Raw genomic sequence first — 23957 nt, forward strand, 5'->3', positions numbered from 1 at the left:
TATAAATTTAAAGACCAATCTTTAACATCTTATTTGATTTATTTGTTAGTGGTTTTACACCATGGATGATAAGACTGTTATCTGAAAAACTATGTCAAAGTAAATTTTCTCTATAAGATAGCACATGTAAGTCACAATTTCTGCTAATATTATGTTAGATTGTTTTCCTGTGGTACATTAATACAGATCCAAATGCATATCTAGTTAGCCTGAAATTGGAAAGGACATATATGAATATGTCAACCTGGTACATGAATATATGAGAAAACTGTTTTAATTGGGAGCCTTGAAATGCATGATTTTTAAGCTTTATTTCTAGTAAAGTCAAAGGAAAGGACTTTAGACAACCAGAACTTGACATAGTGGCAGAAATAGTAATACCATATGCCAAATAATGTGGTTAAACTATGTCAGTATTTATAAAGAATAAAATTTGGACTGTTTCTCTTTGCTAAAATCACAGTAAGACCCTTTAAAAAACAGCTTTGTCTGCAAATGTGGGCATACCAAATGTCAATTTGAATATAGCCTCAAAGGCAGAATAGCAGAGTGATATTACAACTATGTATGTTTGCAAAATCTTTAATAGTAGGATGCAGGGGATGAGAGCAATGATGTACATTTTACAGATAATTTTGATATGTTAATAAACTGGTTTTAGGATTTTTTATACCTATCTTGGTAAAAATGAAATGGCTTATAAAATTTTAAACAAGCTTATAACTTAGTGTCTTCTGTGAATCTAAATAGTATATTATGTCCTGAAATAAAGAGAAGTGATTGATTTTTTTCATCTTTTATTTAATAAATAAATTTCCAAAGTACAACTTTTGGATTATAGCAGCTTTTCCCCCCATAACCTCCCTCCCACCCACAACCACCCCATCTCCCATTCCATCTCCCATCCCGTTCTTCATCAAGATTCATTTTCAATTATCTTTATATACAGAAGATCAACTTAGTATATACTGAGTAAAGATTTCAACAGACTGCACCCACACAGACACACAAAGTATACAGTACTGTTTGAGTAGTAGTTTTACCGTTAATTCGCATAGCACAACACATTAAGGACAGAGATCCTATATGGGGAGTAACTGCACAGTGACTCCTGTTGTTGATTTAACAATTGACATTCTTATTTATGATGTCAGTAATCATCCAAGATGCCAGAGTGCTGTTTAGGACATCTGCCATTCTATGAGTCTGCTGTGTATCCTGCTTCCCATGTTGGCTTGTTCTCTCCTTTTTAATTATATCAGTATAAGCAGACATTAGTCTTGTTTATGTGATTCCTTTGACACTTAATCCTTTCATTTTGATCAATTGTGAACTGAAACTGATCACTTGGACTAGTGAGATGGCATTGGTACATGCCACCTTGATGGGCTTGAATTGGAATCCCCTGGCACGTTTCTAACTCTACCGATTGGGGCAAGTCTGAGTGAGCATGTCCCAAACTGTACATGTCCTCCATCTCTTATTCCCACTCTTATATTTAACAGGAATCACTTTTCAGTTAAATTTAAACACCTAAGGATAATTGTGTGTTAATTACACAGTTCAACCAATGGTATTAAGTAGAACAAAGAAAATACTAAAAGGAATAAAGTAGCAAGTTGTTCCTCGACAGTCAGGACAAGGTCTGATCAAGTCACTGTTTCTCATAGTGTCCATTTCACTTCAACAGGTTTCCTTTTAGGTGTTCAGTTAGTTGTCACCGATCAGGCAGAACATACGCTATTTGTCCCTTCGGGACTGGCTTATTTCACTCAGCATGATGTTTTCCAGATTTCTCTATTTTGTTGCAAATGACCAGATTTCATTGTTTTTGACTGCTGTATAGTATTCTATAGAGTACATATCCCATAATTTCTTTATCCAGGCTTCTGTTGATGGGCATTTATGTTGATTCCATGTCTTTTGAATTGTGAATTGAGCTGCAATAAACATTGAGGTGAAGACAGCTCTTTTATTTGCCAATTTAATTTCCTTTGGGTAAATACCAAGGAGTGGGATGGCTGGGTTGTATGGCAGGGTTATATTCAGGTTTCTGAGGAATCTCCAAACTGACTTCCATATTGGCTTTAGCAGTTTGCATTCCCACCAATAGTACATTGAGTAGTTTATCTGTGTTTTTCTGAACTTTGTTGAAGTTTCTCAATATAGTTATTTTGAAATCTTCATCTGATCATGTTGAAAGTTAAATTCTTAGATGGTTTGCTGCTAGCACCTTATTTTGCTCTTAATAGATTTTTATTGATTTATTTGAGAGGTAAAGATACAGACAGGGAGAGAGAGACAGAGAGGTCTTCCATCCACTGGTTCATTCCCCAAATGTCCACAAATACCCGAACTGTGCTGATTCAAAGCCAGGATTTAGGAGTTTCTTCTGGGTCTCTCATATGGATACAGGGCCCCAAGCACTTGGGTCACCATCTTCCATTGGTTTCCCACGTCGTAGACAGAGAGCTGGATCAGAAGAGGAACAGCTGGGACATGAACTAGCACCCATAGGGGATGCCAGCACAGAAGGTGGAGGCTTAGCCTACTATGCCACAGCACTGGCCCATATTTTGCTCTTTTTAAAGATTTATTTATTCCTCTTAAAGAGTCAGAGAGAGGTAGTGACAGAAACAGTGATCTTCTTTCTGCTTGTTCACCCCCCATAGGCCACAAAGGCCAGTGCTGGGCCAGATTGTAACCAGGAGCCTGGAGCTTCATCCTGGTCTTCCATATGGGTGCAGGGAAGCAAATCCATGGGCAATATTCCACTGATTTCCCAGGCCATTAGCAGGGAGGAGGATCAGAAGTAGAGCAGCAAGGACATGAACCAGCAACTATATGGAAGGTTGGCTTCTCAGGCAGTGAATTTACCTGCTATGCCACAGTGCTGGCCCCCTTATTTTGCTAGTTAAATGAAGTTATGTTTTCCTGAAATTTATTGAGGCATGTTGGTATGCAATATTATCTTCATATTGAAGAGTTAGATATAGTAAATTGGCTTCATTTGTGGCTTCATTTGCTATTACTCAACTCTAGTAAGTTGTTTTCTTTGAACTTACATATATTTCTGTCTCACCAATAGATGGCATCCATGTCATGGTTGCCGTAAGTCTATTGTTGGTATGTTTTCACTGATTCAATCTTAAGTACTCCCCAAACTCAACTTTATCTGTGATCTGAAGTAGATGTATTACGTAGTATAAACTGATGAAGTGCCTAAGGAGTACAGTTACATACTTACACTTTTTTTGTGCTTGTAGTAGGCTCAGATTCCTTGTCCTATGTCCATAAATGCCATGTTGCTAGATCATACCTGGGGCCCTCAGCTCACCAAGATAAGTGCACCCTGGGTATACGAAAAAAAGCTTACCTTGCTGCTGCCTGTCTACTGTCGAGGTTGGCTCACTGCATGATGTTCCACCTATGAAACACTGGGGGTGTTGGTTGAGACATAAAAATGCTCAACTGAAACCATGGAACTCTACTGGCCACTGAAACAGATCCAAAGGCTAACTGCAGACACTAGCCTGAGGAGAGTAATCATTAAAATACGCCCAATGCTAGATTTTACCAATCTGCCACTGAGTTCCAAAACAGCACAGTCATTCCTTGCTGTCTGTCCCAAGGTTGTAGAAGATATCAAAGAGGTAGGCCCTGTTTTACTGCTGTTCTGGACTATATAGAATTCTGGGCATGCACACCAGACTTGCAAGAAGTTAGTGGTGATACACACCATGACAAGTATTTCTCACCAAGGCACAGGTTTCTGCCTGAAACTGGAGCAAGTCCAAGAACTCCATCCATAGGCACATGCCTCGGGACATAAACTGTTAGGCTCTGCCCAACATTAATTCTGGCATAAAAATAGATACATAAACCAATGGAACAAATAGAAACCCCAGAAATAAACCTATATATCTACAACCAACTTACCTTTGACAAATGTGTTTAAAATTCCTCAGAGAAAGGACAGTCTTTTCACCAAATGGTACTGGGAAAATTGGATTTCCACATTTGAAAGTTTTAAACAAGACCTTTCTTTACACCCTATGCAAAAAATCAACCCAAAATGGTTCAAGGGTCTAAATGTAAGACCTGAAACTGTCAAACTATTAAATTAAAGCATAGGGGAAACACTCCAAGACATTGGCACAGGAAATGACATTTTGGATAAGACCCAAAAGCACAGGCAATAATCCTCCCATGAGGATGCAGGGCCCAAGCACTTGGGCCATCCTCCACTGCCCTCCTGGGCCACAGAGCTGGACTGGAAGAGGAACAACCAGGACTAGAACCTGAGGTGCTGGCGCCACAGGCAGAGGATTAGCCAAGCGAGACACAGTGCCAGCCATGTACTTTTAAAAGTTTTATTTATTTATTTATTTGAGAGGTAGAGTTACAGACAGTGAGAGAGAGAGACAGAGAGAGAGGTCTTCCTTCCGTTGGTTCACTCCCCAAATGGCTGCAACGGCTGGAGCTGCACCAATCCAAAGCCAGGAGCCAGGTGCTTCTTCCTGGTCTCCCATGTGGGTGCAAGTGCCTAAGCACTTGGGCCATCCTCCACTGCCCTCCTGGGCCGCAGCAGAGAGCTAGATTGGAAGAGGAGCAGCCGGGACTAGAACCGGTGCCCATATGGGATGCCGGCACCACAGGTGGAGGATTAACCTGCTGCGGCACAGTGCTGGCCTCCATCACATACTTTTTAAAATTAGATTTATTTGAGAAACATGAAAATACAACAGTACATTTCATATGCCGTTTTACACAACACAGTAATAAGAAATATTTTGCAAGTATAAACTGTCAGGCATACATACATTAGCCATATCGATATAACAGTTATAAACAGATTAAGCATATTTTTAAAGAAATATGTCAAAATGTAATATATAAACATATATCACTATAGTTGGTAGTTGTGTGAACTCTGCTTGTAATTGCAGAGATTGAAACAACTGCGAAGGAAAATTAAGTCTTTTGAAGGGAATGATCAAAATCCGTGATGGATCTCCTTGGTTATTCAGTTGTCCAAAGAAACAAGATCTCAAGTAATTTTATCTTTCACAAATGCAGATGTACTAATTGGACATTTCTTCATTTATTGGGGAAGTTTCATAGTTTTATATACATGCAAGATGCTGACAATGCATTTTTATCAGCATCAAATTTGCAAAACTTACATAAAATGAATTAAAGTGGTTTAAAATTCTTTACATAATTTACATCTCAAGTACAGAATACGATGCAAAGATGGCATGCACGGCATACTGAGCCATGAAAATAACACAAAATTTAAAATAATGGGGAAAATAAGAAAAACTAAAGTAAAAAGTCAACACATGAAAAGGTACATTAAAGGAACAGATTATGACAATTGCAAAGAGGTAGTCCAAAAGAGTTGGCCAACATTCTTCATCATTAACTGGATTTTGAAATCTTGGTTCATGGTGAATAGTTACTTTTTCTTTAAAGTATGACCTCCCTAGGAGAAGACATTCATTTGCTACATGGCACTGCCCTTTTTGGAATTCTTCAATGATTCACTAGATACCAGCATGAGTATTTTTTTAGAAAACTTTCATTTAATAAATATAAATTTCAAAGTACAACTTTTGGATTATAGCGGTTTTTCCCCCCATAACCAGCCTCCCACGCGCAAACCATCTCATCTCCTACTCCCTCTCCCATCCCATTCTTCACTAAGATTCATTTTTAAATATCTTTATAAACAGAAGATCACCTTAGTATATACTTAGTAAAGATTTCAACAGTTTACACCCACACAGACACACAAAGTATAAAGAACTGTTTGAAGACTACTTTTACCATTAATTCTCATAGTATTAAGGACTGAAATCCTACGTGGGTAGTAAGTGCACAGTGACTCCTGTTGTTGATTTAACAATTAACACAGCATGAGTATTCTCTATTAAATTTTCCTGTATTGTGTGCCATGAATTTGTGTTCTTTTGGGTATGCAAAAATTCATTCTGCATGCATCATATACAGACCACAAATTTAACAGAAATAATACTGGTGATCAAACTGTAGCACTGTTGCATAATTGTGTCCTTATGCTACTTTGCAAATAATTATTTTCAAACTAGTCTGTTACTCTGCTGGTTTATTCTGGCAAATGGGGTCTTAATTCATTAAATGTTCCTGGAATTTCATCAGTTGGAAGGAATTCCAATGCAGACAACTGACACGTTTTCAAACTGAAGTTTTCATTGTTGCCTATCACAAAGTCAATCCACTCATCTGGATTTTCTACCAAATGCATAAGGCTTAATGAAAGAAACAAACATTATTCTTAGGGGATTTAAATTATCTGTCAGATTCCTTGATCACACCTAATTCAACTTATGCCAGCAGATGGAAGATATCACTTGTTTTTATCTCTTGCTATGTCAGCCCTTCTAATAAAATAAAGTTAAAATAAATAAAATTAGTACTAAGAATAATTCAATAATTACTACAACATGTTAAGTCAGCATATAAAATTTATAGCCAAAATTCCAGTTCAGTGTTTCTAAAAATGGCAACATTTTTGTTCTGTAACACCACAATTTAAAACTCCCTATCTGAAAGCATGCTTGTTATTAAATGTATCTTCATATATATTAATGCATACTTCATATAAGAACTTGGACATGTTACAAAATTATTATAATGCAGTAAAAATCATTTTCAATAAACTGAATTAGTGTTTTCAATTATTTGCTACCCCTCTCTATAAGAGGATTATACTTTTCTGCTCTATAGGTATCAAGCTTGATACTAACAAATGCCAGGATCTATGCTTTAAAAGAAATCACATGAGGTTGGCATTGTGGCATAGTAGGCTAAGCCTCTGCCTAGGGCTCTGGCATCCCATATGGAAGCCAGTTCATGTCAGAGCTGCTCTTCTGCCAATCCAGTCCTCTGCTTATCAATGGCATGAGTAAGCAGTGGAGGATGGTGCTAGGATCCCTGCACTTGCAGAGGAAACCTGGAAGAAGCTCCTGGTTCCTGGCTTTGAATCTGCTCAGCTGAGGCCATTGCAGCCATCTGGAGAGTGAACCAGCAGATGGAAAACCTTTCACTCTGTCTTTCCCGCTGTCTGTGTGTAACTATACCTCTCAAATAAATAAAATCTAAAAAAAGGGATATCACATGGTTCCATCATTCCTCTCTTTTGTGAGAAGATCTTAGCTCAGATTAGCAATGCTCCTCTAATCTAGATCTGGAATGAAAATGACACATGGAACACCTTCAGCGCTAACAATTTGCAACAGAACCAAATTTTTGTTGTTGTAAGGCATTGAGTTCTTGGGTCAATTTGTTCTCAAAGCAGTCTAATAAATATGATTACATAAAGGCAACATATATTATTTAATATATCTTGAAATTATATATTACATTAACATTAAGAACTGAATTTTAGGATTATTTCCACTTAGGATTTGAATAAAAAAATTCTATGCTTGGTGTAGGAGTTAGATCTGGAGTGTGTAAAGTCTTACTTAAGCTTCAAACCACCAGGGGAAAAATCTACTGATTTACATTCTTAAAATGTAGGCCTCAGGTATATTGGAGTCATTTACTTGTGAGGATCATAATACAGGGAGCTCAAATTTCACAATGAACACTTTGTGAAAGTTTTTTTTTTTTTTTTAAATGTCCCATTGTGTTGCAGCATAGCAGGTTAAGCTGCCATCTAAGATGCCAGCATCCCATTTGGGTACCAGTTAAAGTCCAAGTTACTTCACTTTTGATCCAACTCCCAGCTAATGAATCTGGGAAATAAGCAGCAGATGACTCAAGTGCTTGGTCTCCTGCCACCCATCTGGGAGACCAGGAGGAAGTTCTTGGCTCCTGGCTTCAGCCTGGCCCAACCCTTGTAATTGCAACTATTTGAGGAGTGAACCAGTGTAGCTGATAGACTATAATTCCTTGTTACTTCAAATTGAATTGTTATTTTACAACTGCAACATAAGGCAATCTGGGGTAACTTTTATGATATCCCTCATAAAATCCTGTGTGGGAACAAATGGAATTAATAATATGTTTAAAATACTGTATTATCTATTAATTTGATGGTATTGCATCATAGATGTAGGTCTTTGATCCATTTTGAGTGGATTTTTGTGTAAAAAAAAAGAAATTTATAGAAATTCTTCAGTTCATACAAGAGTAGAGAGAGTACTAACAATGTACTCACCCACATATCCATTACCCAGTGCTATGGTTTTGATGTTGTTTGCTCCCCTGGAGTTTATATATCAGAAGCTTGGTCCTCAGTGTAGTGATGATAAGAACTGGTGGGACCTTTAAGAATTCCATGAGAACTACTTTATTCCCATTTGAGGGAATGATCTAATCACTTTCTACCGATATGGAATCTAGTGGTAGAAAGTGATTAGATCATTCCCTCAAATGGGAATGAGGTAGTTCTCATGGAATTCTGCTTAGTCCTTGCAAAAGGATTGATATAAAAGAAAGAGACTGCTACACTCCTTCTCTCTTTGGCTTTCTGCCTTGCCCTGTGCTTTCTCCCTTTCACATGCACTCCTCTCTTGCTGCAAACCACCATGATGTGAAACAGCCAGGAAGTGGGATGGGTACATGGTTCAGAAAAGCTGGCAACATGTTGTTTGGACGTTCAACTTCTAAAACCTAAATACATAAACCTCTAAGTTATGCGACCTCAGGCATTTTGTTATAATGTGCAAAATTGATTAACACAGCTTCAACAATTATCAATACTTCCATTTCTTAACATATTAGCCAACATCCATTGTTTTTAAGTAAATTCCAGAAATCCCACTCTTCCACATTTAAATATTTCTAGTGAATCTCTAAAGACAACAATTTTTAAAACATAACCATGATAAATTAACACTAAGTCATTAATATCACTAACTATCCAGTGTTTAGATGTCCCCAAATGCCTCACATTTTTAAATTTATAGTTTTGACTGAGAAAACTAGCAGATGGGAGTTCTGGGAGCTCTTTTAAGCTGAGTCTGTATCCTTTCAACATGTTCCTATCAGTTTTTGAGCACTTCCTTATATTATGACACTATAAGATGTTTCTGGATAATCTTCTATATTTCCTGCCAAAGGCCTGGAATCAACTATCACTCAAGGACCCCTAGTTTATTTTTACTGCATAAAAAAATTTAGAAACCACAATCTGGATATTAGGTATGATCATAGCTAGCAGGATGTCATTGCTTCTAAAAGCTAGGAAATAGACATACATATACTCACATAAAAATGTCAACAACTACATTTATTTCTTTATCTATTACCATGTATGAATGGGAATGCATATGTACACATATGTATATTTTATATGGACATATATGTACTTATTTATATATATCCATGTGTGCATTATACACCATCATATCATATATCTTATTCTAATCCAATGTCTATTCTATACTTCCTTTTTTTAATTCCTTTCTCCAACAGTTTGGAGCCTCTCCTTATTCATCCCTGCTCAGTCCAAATATACACATCAAGTGATTTCAAAATTTATAATAACACACATCATGTAAAAACAAATTTGCTAATTAGCATACAATACATATGTATAGCTATTTTTTCTTTAGCCTTACAATATACACTCACAATAGTATTTTTCATAGTTATTAGGTTGTTTATATTTCCTCCCCACTTCCTTGAGAGTATTTGTTTTACTAATTCATTATAAAGGTAGTTTTGTTTATAATGGATTGCATCACATTTTTGGAATACAAATCCTTGTTGATTTTAACATTCTTCCAGGTCTCCCATGTGGGTGCAGAGACCCAAGCACTCAGGCCATCTTCCACTGCTTTCTCAGGTCATAGCAGAAAGCTGGATTGGGAGTGGAGAAGCCAGGACTCGAAAAAGCACCTATATGGGATGCCTGCACTTCAGACCATGTTTTTAACCTGCTGCACCACAGTGCTGTCCACCCTCAATGATTCTAAGAGTCAGAGCTATACAAAGATGTATATTTACAGAATTATTCACAGATGTATATTCACAGAAATATTGTTTCCTTTCATCCCTACTGCTCCACTCTTATTCTCCCAATCTTTGAGTTCTATGCTTCACCCCTGAGGGTAACTGATTTCATTAGTTTCTGATATGCTCTTCCTGTATTTCTTCTATACATTTTTTCCATTATAGACTCTGTTAAATGAAGAACTAAATTTATAGATACTCTTTGGGCTGGCATGTGGCACAGTGGGTTAAACTGTGCCCAGAAAGTCAGCATCTAATATAACCACAAGTTCTGCTCCACTTCTAATTCAGTTCCCTGCTAATGCACCTGGGAAAGCAGCAGATGATGGCCTAAATACTTGGGCCTCTGCCTCACACATGAGAGATCCATATGCAGTTGCAGGCTCCTGGCTACAGCTTAACTCAGCCCAGACATTGCAGCCATTTGAGGAGTGAATCAGCAGGTGGAAGAACTGTCTCTCCCTCTTTGTAACTCTGCTTTTCAAATACATACATGTCTTTTATAAATATTAGAGATACGCTTTCCCCATTATTTTTTATCATTTAACTATATATCTTATAAATCATTCTGTCAGCTTTTAATGATCTTGCACTTTTTTGTTACAGTTGCATATTCCCGGCTGGTGCCGTGGCTCACTAGGCTAATCCTCCGCCTGCGGCACCAGCATCCCGGGGTTCTAGTCCCGGTTGGGGTGCCTGGTACTAGGCCTGGTTGTTCCTCTTCAGTCCAGCTCTCTTCTGTGGCCAAGAGAGGGCAGCGGAGGATGGCCCAAGTATTTGGGTCCCTGCACCCACATGGGAGACCAGGAGGAATACCTGGCTCCTGGCTTTGGATCTGCGTAGTGCCAGCTGTAGTGGCCATTAGGGGAGTGAACCAACGGAAGGAAGACCGTTCTCTCTGTCTCTCTCATTGTCTACAACTCTCTGTCTCTCTTTCTCTCACTGTCTAACTCTGCCTGGCAAAAAAAAAAAAAAAAGTTGCATATTCCCTACTGTATATATGCACTGGTTTATTCAACTATTCTCTTATATATGTATGTTTACATTATTTCAAACATATTACAATTGTAACTAATAAACTTTTAAAAGTAAATAATGTTTTGCAAATGCATTTTTTAGGATTGTAAGTGTATCCTCAGTACAAATTTGTAGCAGTTTTATTAATAGATCAAAAGGCCAGGGCAGGGCCGGCACCGCGGCTCACTAGGCTAATCCTCCGCCTTGCGGCGCCGGCACACCGGGTTCTAGTCCTGGTCGGGGCACCGGATTCTGTCCCGGTTGCCCCTCTTCCAGGCCAGCTCTCTGCTGTGGCCAGGGAGTGCAGTGGAGGATGGCCCAAGTACTTGGTCCCTGCACCTGCGTGGGAGACCAGGAGAAGTACCTGGCTCCTGCCATCGGATCAGCATGGTGCGCCGGCCGCAGCACGCCGGCCAAAGCGGCCATTGGAGGGTAAACCAATGGCAAAGGAAGACTTTTCTCTCTGTCTCTCTCTCTCTCGCTGTCCACTCTGCCTGTCAAAAAAAAAAAAAAAAAGGCAAGGGCAGGGGCAGGTGCCCTGGCTCACTTGGTTGATCCTCCACCTGAGGCGCCAGAATTCCGTATGGGCGCCAGTTCTAGTCCCGGTTGCTCCTCTTCCAGTCCACCTCTCTGCTGTGGCCCGGGAGGGCAGTGAAAGATGGCCCAAGTGCTTGGGCGCCTGCACCCGCACGGGAGACCAGGAGGAGGTACCTGGCTCCTGGCTTCGGATCGGTATAGCTCCAGCCGTGGCAGCCATTTGTGGGGTGAACCAACGGAAGGAAGACCTTTCTCTCTGTCTCTCTCTCTCAGTGTCTAACTCTATCTGTCAAATATATATTAAAAAAGAGGCAAGGGCATAGAATTTGTTACGTACAGTCAAATTCCCTTCCAATATCATGTACTGTGCTGCATTAACAGCAAAGGTATACCTTTCTTCAACAGTAGCCTTGCTCAACTCAAGATACAGACAAAATACCAGTGATATTCTTCACAGAATTAGCAACTCCACAGATTGCAAATCGGTAATTTTTCTAGCATTTATTTTAACCTATATGTTTTTTGGACCACTCCTACCCCTTCCTCCCTATTTAATTTCAATTTGTCTAAGAAATCATGTCTTTCTTTCAGAATTTTGCAGTGATTGGATTTCACTCACTGTATTTAATGATGTCATTTAAGTTGCAAATTCTGGTTCCTAAATTGTATGTAAATTGTTAAATTTAGAGGCTTGATCAGATTTGAGTGAAATTTTCTAACAAGATTTCTTTATATGGTATTATGTACTTTTCTGAGAAGGCACTTTATGACAAGCAAACTAAAATTTTTTAAAAGTTTATTGTGTCAGTTAAAAATATATTTTTCAAAACCTGGAAAACAAATTATTTCTTCATTATTTAACTATAATACAAGAGATGAGCTTTGTGGGAAGGAAAAGGTTTATTTTACCTTCCAGCTTGGAGGTTCACAGGTCAGGTTTAAACAGCTCTATTAATCTGGTATCTGGTGAACTCTGGCAATGGTAGAGTCGGTACACAAGGTCAATCACATGGTAAGCCAGGAAGCAGATGGAAGTGTTAAGCAGAATATGAACTCAAATAATCAACCCTTTGGAAGAACCAGCTTTTGTGGGCCTGCCTCCAGTGACCTAAAGACCTCCCACTAGATTCACCTATCAGATGCCACCATCAGATCAAGTATGCACATTTAATATTCCAAATATTAACTTTAAGACATTAGAATTTCAGCATCTGTATATTTTTTAGAAAGAGAAGTCTTTCTCAATCAATAACTCAAAAACAAAGAAAACATGCCAGGGCCAGAGCTGTGACGCAGCAGGTTAAAGCCCTGGCCTGATGCACTAGCATCCCATACGGATACTGGTTTGGGACCCGGCTGCTCCTTTTCTGATCCAGCTCTCTGTCATGGCCTGGGAAATCAGTGGAAGATGGCCCAAGTCCTTGGGTCCCTGCACCCACGTGGGAGACCTGGAGCAAGCTCCAGGCTCCTGGCTTCGATTGGTGCAGCTCTGGCCATTGCAGCCAACTGGGGAGTGAACCATTGGATGGAAGACCTCTCTCTCTCTCTCTCTCTCTCTCTCTCTCTCTGCCTCTCCTCTCTCTGTGTAACTCTGACTTTAAAATAAATAAATAAATCTTAAAAAAAGAAAACATGCAGATAATGCCACCATATACATGTTACTTAAAAATAATTTATAATTTTTCATCTGGTAATTAAATTAATGTGTACCCACCACAAAAATATTCAGTGACTAAAATGGTAGACTCTGTACCAAACAATGAGGATGGCTACCTAGTTCACCAGGATTCTACAGTAATCATGACTATACTGTACCCTCCAAAGCCACTACTGACTCAAGCTGGGAAATCTGAATCTCTCAACTAGAAATCTAAAAGTTGGAAAAAGAAAGGAGAATGATGTTAATAACAGCACTTTAGAAAGAAAATACAAGAAATTAGTGCTGCTAACTCACTAGAAAAAGAAGTACATGATGCATGCTTTGAATGTTAACTCCTTCTTTGATTCTAAAAGCTAATTACAATCTTTTCAATAGAGATATTAAAAATATCTTTTTTACATGAGTTAGCCAAACTTAGCTTATAGTATTTGAAACTATGGTCTAAATACCTGTACACCTGTAAAATTTCTATATTGAAATCTTGTACTAGGAGGTGGGCCCTCTGGAGGTAATTATGTCATGAATGTAGAGCCTTCATGAACATATTGCTGTCCTGGGGCCACCACCTGCAGAGCTGGCATTCCATACGGGCGCCAGTTCAAGTCCCAGCTGCTCCACTTCTGATCTAGCTCTCTGCTATGGCCTAGAAAAGCAGTGAAAGATGGCCCAAGTGCTTGGACATCTGCACCCGCATGGGAGACCTGCAAAAGGTCCCTGGCTCCTGGCTTCAGATCAGCCCAGCTCTGGCCATTGTGGCCTTCTGGTGAGTGAACCAGTGGATGGAAGACCTATCTCTCTGCCTCTGCCTCTCTTTAACTCTGCCTTTCAAATAAATAAATGAATCTTTAAAAAATAAAAGTAAAAATAAAAAATAGGTTAGTGTCCTCATAAATGAGGTCTCAGGGAGTTCTTTGTCCCTTCTGCCATGTGAGAATGCAACAAGACAGCCATCCAGGAAGTGAGTCTTCACCAGACACAGAATCTTCTGATACCTTGATCTTTACTTCTTAATATCCAGAAAGATGAGAAAAATTTTCCACTGTTTATAAGTTTATGATATTTTGCTATAGTGGCAGGAGCAAACTAACAACCTTAAACAAACAAAAATACCAATCACCCATTAGAGCTGAAGTAATTTACCCAAGATAGTATGGGGAAATTATGAGAATCAAATTATCTAATACTCACTCCACAGTTATATACAACATGTTCTTCATTATAGTCATTCTGTTGTTTCATATCATTTGAGAGCAAATATTTCACCTATTTCTCCTCTGATACTAATCTGGAAGGCAAAGCAAAAGGTCAAGGAATGAAATGAGATATATAAGAAATCAGATGAAAAGTTTCTTCCAATACCACACTGCACTGCACAGCAATGGCACTGAAACCTATGATTAATATAATTGGGTACATTTTACTTATTGCCTTCAGTTTTATAAAATTTCTGTGTGCTAATAAATATTTTCAGTTAAGCCAAAGTCATCTGTTTTATGACAAAAAAGTAGGAGAGGAATGCCTTTGTTGAAGGCTTTTTCATTCACTACTCACAATATCCTGAGACTTGGGTATCCATTATCACCATTTTATAACTGATAAAATGGACTACTACTCAAATTAAAAACTGTTTCCCAAGTCATACAGCAAATAACTGATAGAGCAAGAAAATATATTAAAATGTCTATTTAGCAGTAATTTATGTGACAAATAATAAAACAACCAAAATGGCCATTCATAAGAAAATGGATAATCTGCAGCAGAATTATAAATAGAAACAATACAGCAGGGAAAATAAGTGAACAGTTATTAGGAAATATCAACATGGATAAAATTCACAACAGTATGTTGACTGAAAAAAGAAAGCTGACAAGAATTTGAGAATACTTCAAATACTTCATGGAAAACAGTATTTAATGATAAGCTTTGGTGCAAACACATTTGAAATCCATGCATCACTTCATAATATGCATTTTCATGAACCTTTGAAGACTCCTTTTATGCATTAACTTCAAAAATTTTTGCCCCAAATTAAATTTACATTTTAAGAATTATTTTATGTATTTTAAAGTATTAGGGAGGGAGGTAGAACCTGAGAGAGAGGAGTCTTCTATTCCTCTGGTTTACTTCCCAAATGACTGCAACAGACAAACCTGAGCTGATCCAAAGCCAGGAGCCAGGAGTTTCTTCCAGGTCTCCCACGCAGGTGCAGGGGCCAAAGGAGTTGTACCACCTTCTACTGCTTTCCCAGGCCACAACAGAGAGCTGGATCAGAAGTGGAGCAGCCGGGACTCTAACCGGCACCCATGCCAGCACTGCAGACTGGTGCTTTAACCCACTGTGGCACAGCTCTGACCTCTATATTTATTTCTTAAAATTTTGTATTTATTATTGAGAAGCGGAGATAGATACAGAGAGAGAGGGAGAGATCCCATCTCCTGGTTCACTCCACAAATGCCTGCAATGGGTCCCAACTGGAGTCAAAACTGGGAACTGGGAATATCACCCAGGTCTTCCACATGTGTAGCAGGAACCTAATTACTTGAGCTATCACTGCTTAAGATCTGCACTAGGTGGAAGCTGGAGTCATGAGCAGTAGCCAAATATTTAAACCCAAGCACTCCGATAAGGGATGTGGTGTCTTAGGTAGTGTCTTTACGGCTAGGCAAAATGTACATGCCTAAACAGATCTTTTAATTCCATTTCCATGTATTTCCATGTACTTTTAAAAAAAAAGATTATTTATTTGAAAGAGTTGAGAGAGAGAGAATCTTCCATCTGGTGGTTCACTGCCCTAATGGCTAGAACACCCAGGCTGGGCCAGGCCAAAGCCAGGAACCATGTTCTCCATCTGGGTCTCCCACATGCGTGGCAGGGGCCAAGCACTTAGTCCATCTTCTGCTACTTTCCCAAGTTAATTAGTAGGGAGCTGGTTCAGTAATAGAACAGCCAAGACTCACACTGGCACTCACATGGGATACCAGCATTGTAGGTGGTAGCATAAACTACTGTGCCACAACTGCTGTACTTTCTGAAGTATCCTCCTATCTGGTATTTAAATATTTAGTCACCCTACGCTTATTATTAAGAAACCTGCTTTTCAGACTTTGATATGTTTTATTGGAGAAAAATTTCAACAAAAATAGCTTTTATTTTATCTAATGTGTGCAGTATCCAAGTGAAGATAACTATTAAACCTGTCGATGTATTTTCTTATTTTCAATTTTATATCAAAAATGTGTTTGTTTCACATTCATAAAGTTCTCAATATTTTAAATGACAAAGCTTCCCTTCCCTGTCCCTCAATTAAATATGTAAATATCTTCCAAATTATACAATTTAAATATTAATCCAATGAGACTAAAAACTAAACATTTCATATCCTGTATCCAATAGTAAAATACTCGCAGGCCTTTGGGACTTTTTGACTGATTTACACTAATAAGAAAATCTGTTTTTGATGTGTCAAAGGAAATGAATTAATCCCTAATTACAATTTCAAACTTCAGTGGGCCAACCCTGTCAAGAGGGAAGCCACAAAGCATCATTTTCTTTGGTAATTTCTCTGTCAATAATGCTCTTTAGTGCTTCCATTACACTCTTGGGTACCTAAGCCTATTTTCTGATCATGAGATGATTTTTGTACTTGCTGTTCACATATCTAAACTTTCCATCTGTCCAAAACTCAAACTCCAGAAACCCATGTGCAAATTTGCCTTTGTGCCCTACATGATAGCACAGGTAGAAATCATTACCCATAGATATTATTTTTGCTCCCCTACAAGGCCACTGAAATCCCAGCTAACCTGCCAACCAGCACCTCGGAACACCTTTCATATCAGTGCCATTTAAAAGGTCAACTTCCTAATTATATCATTATGACAGAATTTATGTAACTGGTCCACTACTGATAAGCATTTACATTGCGTCCAAAGTTTGCTGTTACAAATACTGCTGCATTTAAAATATTATATTTGTATGTGTGTGTTGTCCACAGTAATTGTGTTGGAGACATTCCTAAAGGTAGAATTTCTAGATCAAAGAGCAACAGATTTCCAAGTTTATTACATATACCAAACAGCTACAGGAGAAATGGTTATATCAATTTACATTCTTAACAATAGTGACATTGAAGGTCAGTTTCCACAAGTTGCACAACATTGAGCTTAAACAAACTTTTTCACAGTTGTCAATATTAATATCCTATTTTGTTTTCTCATGTGTTTTTATTAGTGACGTTGATTGACTTTTCAAATGTTTACTATCCACGCCTGAATAGCTTCTTTTGATTCTGCTCATTTTCCCACATTTTTAAGAGCTTGTAGGAAGGTTAACAGGGAACTGGCTAAGAATTTACACATGATTTCGCATTCTGGAGCAATGAAAGCCTGTCCTCAGAAAAATAAAGAACCACAGAAGGATAAAATGGAGAGAGAGAGAAAGAGAAACAAAGGGAAAAAAAGACTAAAAGAAAAGGAGGGAAGGGGAAGGGAGGGGAGAGAGAGGAGAGGAGAGGAGAGGAGAAATGAGCTAGACAAAGAAGAGAGGAGAGGAGAGGAGAGGAGAGGAGAGGAGAGGAGAGGAGAGGAGAGGAGAGGAGAATGAACTAGACAAAGAAGAGAGGAGAGGGGAGGAGAAGGGAAGAGAGGGGAGGGGAGAGGAGAGGAGAGGGGGGAGGGGAGGGGAGTGGAGGGGAGGGGAGAGGAGAGGAGAGGAGAGGAGAAATGAACTAGACAAAGAAGAGAGGAGAGGGGAGGGGAGGGGAGGAGAGGAGAGGGGAGGGGAGGGGAGGGGGGAAGGGAAAGAAGAGGAGGGAAGGGGAGAGGAGAGGAGAGGAGGGGAGGGGAGGGAAGGGGAGAGGAGAGGAGGGGAGGGAAGGGAAGAGGAGAGGAGAGGAGGGGAGGGGAGGGGAAGGGAAAGAAGAGGAGGGGAGGGGAGGGAAGGGGAGAGGAGAGGAGGGGAGGGAAGGGAAGAGGAGAGGAGGGGAGGGGAGGGGAGAGGAGGGGAGGGAAGGGAAGAGGAGAGGAGGGGAGGGGAGGGGAGGGGAGGGGAGGGGAGGGGAGGGGACAGGAGGGGAGAGGAGGGGAGAGGAGAGGAGAAATGAACCAGACAAAGAAACAGGACCTGCATCTTAGGGTCCTCCTACTCCTATGCTCTGTTCCTTAAGCACATTTTTATTTGGCCTCCCTGAACCTTGGCGGTCCCCTAGTCAGGTCTCCCTCCCTCTGAAGAAATATCTGATCCCTAGCTTTCCTCCTTTCCGGCCTCCCGCCAAGTGTTCAAATAAAACAATGCGCAGTCGCCGCCCTCCAACTGCCTGCCAGGCTTCATTTTGCAGTGGGCTGTGCCCTTGGCCATGGGACTCCAGCCCGCCCAGACTGTCAGTCCTAGAGAGGAGACCACCTTTGCAAGAGTGATCCACCATCTGCCGCCAGCAAACTGACCTTCGCAGCGTCTAAATGGAAGCAATGGCACTCGCCCAAGTCAGGTTCCCCGTACCCTGTTTGCGTTCAGAGAGTCTCACGTGACCTAGTTTCCCTGGTAATGGCGTTTTCTTCCTGAATGTAGCCGCCTCCGGAATGGAGAGTGTTTCTCTGAGTTAACCCTCACACAGGCATGACCGCTGAATGCAGAATAAGCCTGTTGAGAGTTTTGTCTATTTCTATGGCATTTTACTGAGAATTACAAAGAAAAAGAAGGAAGGAAATTAGAGACTTTTCACTAACAACTACGTACAGCTCTGTATTATTAAGATTCTTAGAGTGAGCATGTGCTAGTTTTGTAATTAAGACGACAAAGGGAAAATAAATAATAATGAACAGATTTAAAGTATCACATAGCAAGAAGTATTGTGATTAAAGCCTGCTTTAATTTTTTCTAATATTTTCTAAAATAAATCATGGTAGTGTGCAAATATCAGTTCAGACTTCATGCAAGGGAATATTCACAACAAAGGAGATTTTTTTAGAAAACGATATTCTATCATTGTCACAGAACTTAGTAAAATCTGATATTCTGTGCATTCCTGTGAAACAGAGCTGCTACATGTTGCAGCCTGTCAAAGTCAACCAGGGAAATTTGAATATAAAAAGTAATATGATTCAAATGGTACTAAAAATACCTCTCCACAAAGAAAATCCCAATTCAGGTTTAAATCACTGAATTTTACCAAACATTTAAAGAATTTGCAGCAAATCTGCAAACACATCCAAGATTTAGAAGCAAGAAACAGAGAAATCCATATACTCTAAAATACACTCAGGTCTTGCAGAAAGATTAACAACAGGGAGTCTGAAGGCTTCCTTGGAATCTGGCCCTGCTCTTTACAAAGTTAAAGACTTTTGGCAAGTTACTTAATCTACCTGCAGCTTATTCAACTGCTAATTACCTGCTGCAAAGGTTAAATTGAGCAAGTTAATGTATATAAGGCATTTAAAACAATACGGAGCAGTGGTAAAATTTTGGATTAACATGTGATACTTGCAATTTTTTGAACGATATACAATGCAGTATTTCATCACATACACACAGCTTAAACTGACCATACCAGGCAACCAGCCTTTCCATTTCCTTATCTTTTTTCCTTTGTATTTGGAGTCTACTGGCTCCTCTGTTTCAGATTTTACATAGAATAGTATACATACTCAAACTTCTGTGCTGAAAAACATTTATTTTATTAAATAAAATAGGGTACACAAGTATCACAGCATAATAGTACCCGCCTTCCAAGAACAATGGTGACACTAATTTAGTCTCATAGGAAAGAGGAAAGAGTCTGGCATAAAAGACTCAGATTTTGGAGCAGAATTTTCCTACAGCATTTCCAGTTTGAAAAAACAGCATAACAATGTATAGAAAGGCTCAGTGTAGGGGTGGCACTGTGGCATAGTGGGTTAAGCCTCAGGCTACAGTGCTGGGATCTCATAGAGGTGCCAATTTGACTCCTGGATGCTCCACTTCAGATCCAGCTCCCTGTTAATTGTCTGAAGAGACAGCAGAGGATGGCCCAAGTGCTTGGGCCTCTGCACCCACGTGGAAGCCACAGAGGAAGCTTCTGTCTCCTGGGTTTGGATTGGCCCACTTCTGGCCATTGAGACCATTTGGGGAGTGAACCAGTGGATGGAGACCTCTCTCTGTCTCTCCCTCTCTCTAACTCTGCCTCTCAAAGAAATAAATCTTCAAAAAAAAAAAAAAAAAGAAGAAGAAGAAGAAAGTCCCAGTGGGCTGTGAGTTTAGACTGTTTAAATATGTATGCCTAACTCAGTCACTTATTAGTTATGTTCTTAACTAAAGTTATTGAATCTTCCTGTTCTTCAGTTTTGCCTTAAATAAAAAAATACTAATAGTTCCAATATCAGGTTTGCTGTGAAGAAGTAATATATTAATTATAGTAACAGCAGTGCCTGGCTACTCAAAAAGTACTATATAAATATTAATTATAATTTAAAATAATGGTAAAAAGCAATAGGAAAAGTAAAAAGTAAAGCAACAAATAACTGCATAGTCCCATCCTAAAGTATATCAAATGCATGAACACTGCCAGTGACGTAATCAAGGTATTTAAGGTAACAAATTGATCCTATTGCTGTGTTTTGAAGTTAACAGGATTGTAATGTTCTTAGACACCCAGATCCAACTCTTCAAAGATCTGAAACAAGGAAGACCACAACACAAAGTGGAATCCCACCTGACTTAGATGAAGAAATGCTAACCTGAGCTACCACAACTGTGATCAGTAAGCTACAGCTCAAGGGTCAAAGCTTGTATGCTGTTTTCATTTGGCAAAAAAGCAAAGAATGATTTTAGACACATAAGTGGTTGAAAATAGAATAATAATATGCCATGACATGAAATTTATAAAAAAATTAAACTTTCTGTATCCAACAATAAAGTTTTTTGGAACTTAGCTAAAATCATTTACTTGCATACTGTTGTGACAGGACAATGAAGGCAACCTTGGTTCTTGTCTCACATAGAATTTCACACTGACGGGGACAATGAGCAAAGGAGCAAATAGAGATCTAGTTGAGAAGCATCTAGCCACAGCCAGGGATGGGGTGGCCGGGAGTGGGGCAGCTCCAAAGGAGGAGTTGTCTTGGAAACTGGCCAATACTAGGTCTTTTGTACACAAAACGACTATCTAGATTTAGCCAATCAGGGGAGAAGCAGAAGAGCAACTAACAGCCAATAAGAGGGCTAGGATAACAGCCAATCAGAGTTTGGGATAACAACCAATCATAGGCAAGGACAAAATTCATCAGAAGGATTGGAATTGCTAAACTTGTTTAGCCTGCTCATGATAAAAAACTAAATGATGCTACAGGCAGCATTGGGGAGGAAGCAAACACCATATCCACTGTTAAAGAAACTGGTCCTTTTTTCATTCTGAAAGGGATCTGACCTAACTGCCTATTAGCTCATCTAATTTCTCACAATATGACTGTTATTATATGATAATGACAGAGTAAAGTACAGTAGTATCTTGTTATCTGCTGTGGATTTATTCCAGGAAGCTGTTTTTTTTATTTTTTTTTTATTTTTTTTTCACAGGCAGAGTTAGACAGTGAGAGAGAGAGACAGAGAGAAAGGTCTTCCTCCCGTTGGTTCACCCCACAAATGGCCGCCACGGCCGGTGCGCTGCAGGTGGCGTGCTGCACCAATCCGAAGCCAGGAGCCAGGTGCCTCCTCCTGGTCTCCCATGCGGATGCAGGGCCCAAGCACCTGGGCCATCCTCCACTGCATTCCTGGGCCACAGCAGAGAGTTGGACTGAAAGAGGAGCAACCAGGACAGAATCCAGTGCCCCAACCGGGATTAGAACCTGGGGTGCCGGCGCCGCAGGTGGAGGATTAGCCAAGTGAGCCACAGTCCCAGCCCAAGGAAGCTCTTAGACACCAACATCTGTGGATACCTGACTCGGGAAAATAAAATCGTGTAGTATTTGAATATAATATATACATATAGATCCATATATTTTAAACAATCTCTAATTTACTTACAATAACTAATACAGTGAAAAATCTATGTAAATATTTGTTATATTGTATTCTTTAGGGAAATATTACATGAAAAAATATGGAGGTTTTAAACAAATTCAATATTTTAAAAATTAATTTGATCTGTGGCTGGTTGAATCTGTGAATATGAGACCTTTTATAAATATAAAGAACTGACTTTATATAAATACAGAAACAGAGTAACAAAATAGATGGGCTCCCCTACCCTGATTACTGTATAGACACCGCATCAACTATGGATATCTTATTCTTAGATTGTTATATGTGGAGGGTTGTTTAGCATTTTTATTGCAACCTAATTAATATGCACTCTGACATATACAGAATACAATCAAGTTTACACAATTTATTTGGATAACTTTCTAGATCAACATATTCAGAAGATATTGATTAAAAGTTTGCAAGATTCTGCTGGAAACAATGTAGTCAAAACTCAGAAAGTAAAACTTAGTTGCTTTATTTTTAAACTTTTATTTAATAAATATTAATTTCCAAAGTAAAACTTTTGGATTATAGCAGCTTTTCCCCCCATAACCTCCCTCCCACCCACAACCACCCCATCTCTCATTCCCTCTCACATCCCATTCTTCATCAAGATTCATTTTCAATTATCTTTATATACAGAAGATCAACTTAGTATATACTGAGTAAAGATTTCAACAGACTGCACCCACACAGACACACAAAGTATACAGTACTGTTTGAGTAGTAGTTTTACCATTAATTCACATAATACAACACATTAAGGACAGAGATCCTACATGGGGAGTACGTGCACAGTGACTCCCATTCTTGATTTAACACTTGACACTCTTATTTATGACGTCAGTAATCACCCGAGACTCTTGTCATGCACTACCAACGATATGGAAGCCTCTTGAGTTCACCAACTCCAATCTTATTTAGACAAGGCCATAGTCAAAGTGGAAGTCCTCTCTTCCCTTCAGAGAAAAGTACCTCCTAATTTGATGGCCCGTTCTTTCTGCTGGGAGCTCACTCACAGAGATCTTTCATTTAGGTCATTTTCTTGCCACAGTGTCTTGACTTTCCATGCCCGCAAAAATCTCATGGCCTTTTTAACCAGATCCAAATGCCATAAGGGCTGATTCTGAGGCCAGAGTGCTATTTAAGACATCTGCCATTCTATGAGTCTGCTGTGTATCCCGCTAGCAGACACTAGTCTTGTTTATATGATCCCTTTGACACTTAATCCCATCATTATGGTCAATTATGAACTGAAAGTGATCACTTTGACTTGTGAGATGGCATTGGTACATGCCACTTTGGTGGGATTGAATTGGAATCCCCTGGCAGGTGTCTATCATTAGGGATAAGTCCAATTGAGCATGTGCCAAACTGTACACCTCGCCCTCTCTTATTCCCACTCTTATATTTAACAGAGATCATTTTTTCAGTTAAATTTAAACACCCGAGAATAATTGTGTGTTAATTAAAGAGTTCAATCAATGGTATTAAGTAGAAAAAAAATACCAAAACGAATAAAATAGTAACTTGTTCCTCAAGAGTCATGATAAAGGCTTATCAAGTCACTGTTTCTCATAGCGTCCATTTCACTTCAACAGGTTTCCTTTTAGGTGCTCAGTTAGTTGTCACTGATCAGGCAGTACATACGCTATTTGTCCCTTTGGGTCTGGCTTATTTCACTCAGCATGATGTGTTCCAGATTCCTCCATTTTGTTGCAAATGACCGGATTTCATTGTT

General features: G+C 39.2%; 1 pseudogene; it reads right to left on the reverse strand.

The window, feature by feature from the left end:
• Window positions 1-16521: 16521 nt before the first annotated feature.
• On the reverse strand, window positions 16522-16978 carry LOC100358463 (protein mago nashi homolog 2 pseudogene; annotated as a pseudogene).
• Window positions 16979-23957: the final 6979 nt, after the last annotated feature.

This window comes from Oryctolagus cuniculus, chromosome X (genome assembly GCF_964237555.1).
Source record: "Oryctolagus cuniculus chromosome X, mOryCun1.1, whole genome shotgun sequence".
NCBI classification, from domain to species: Eukaryota; Metazoa; Chordata; class Mammalia; order Lagomorpha; family Leporidae; genus Oryctolagus; species Oryctolagus cuniculus.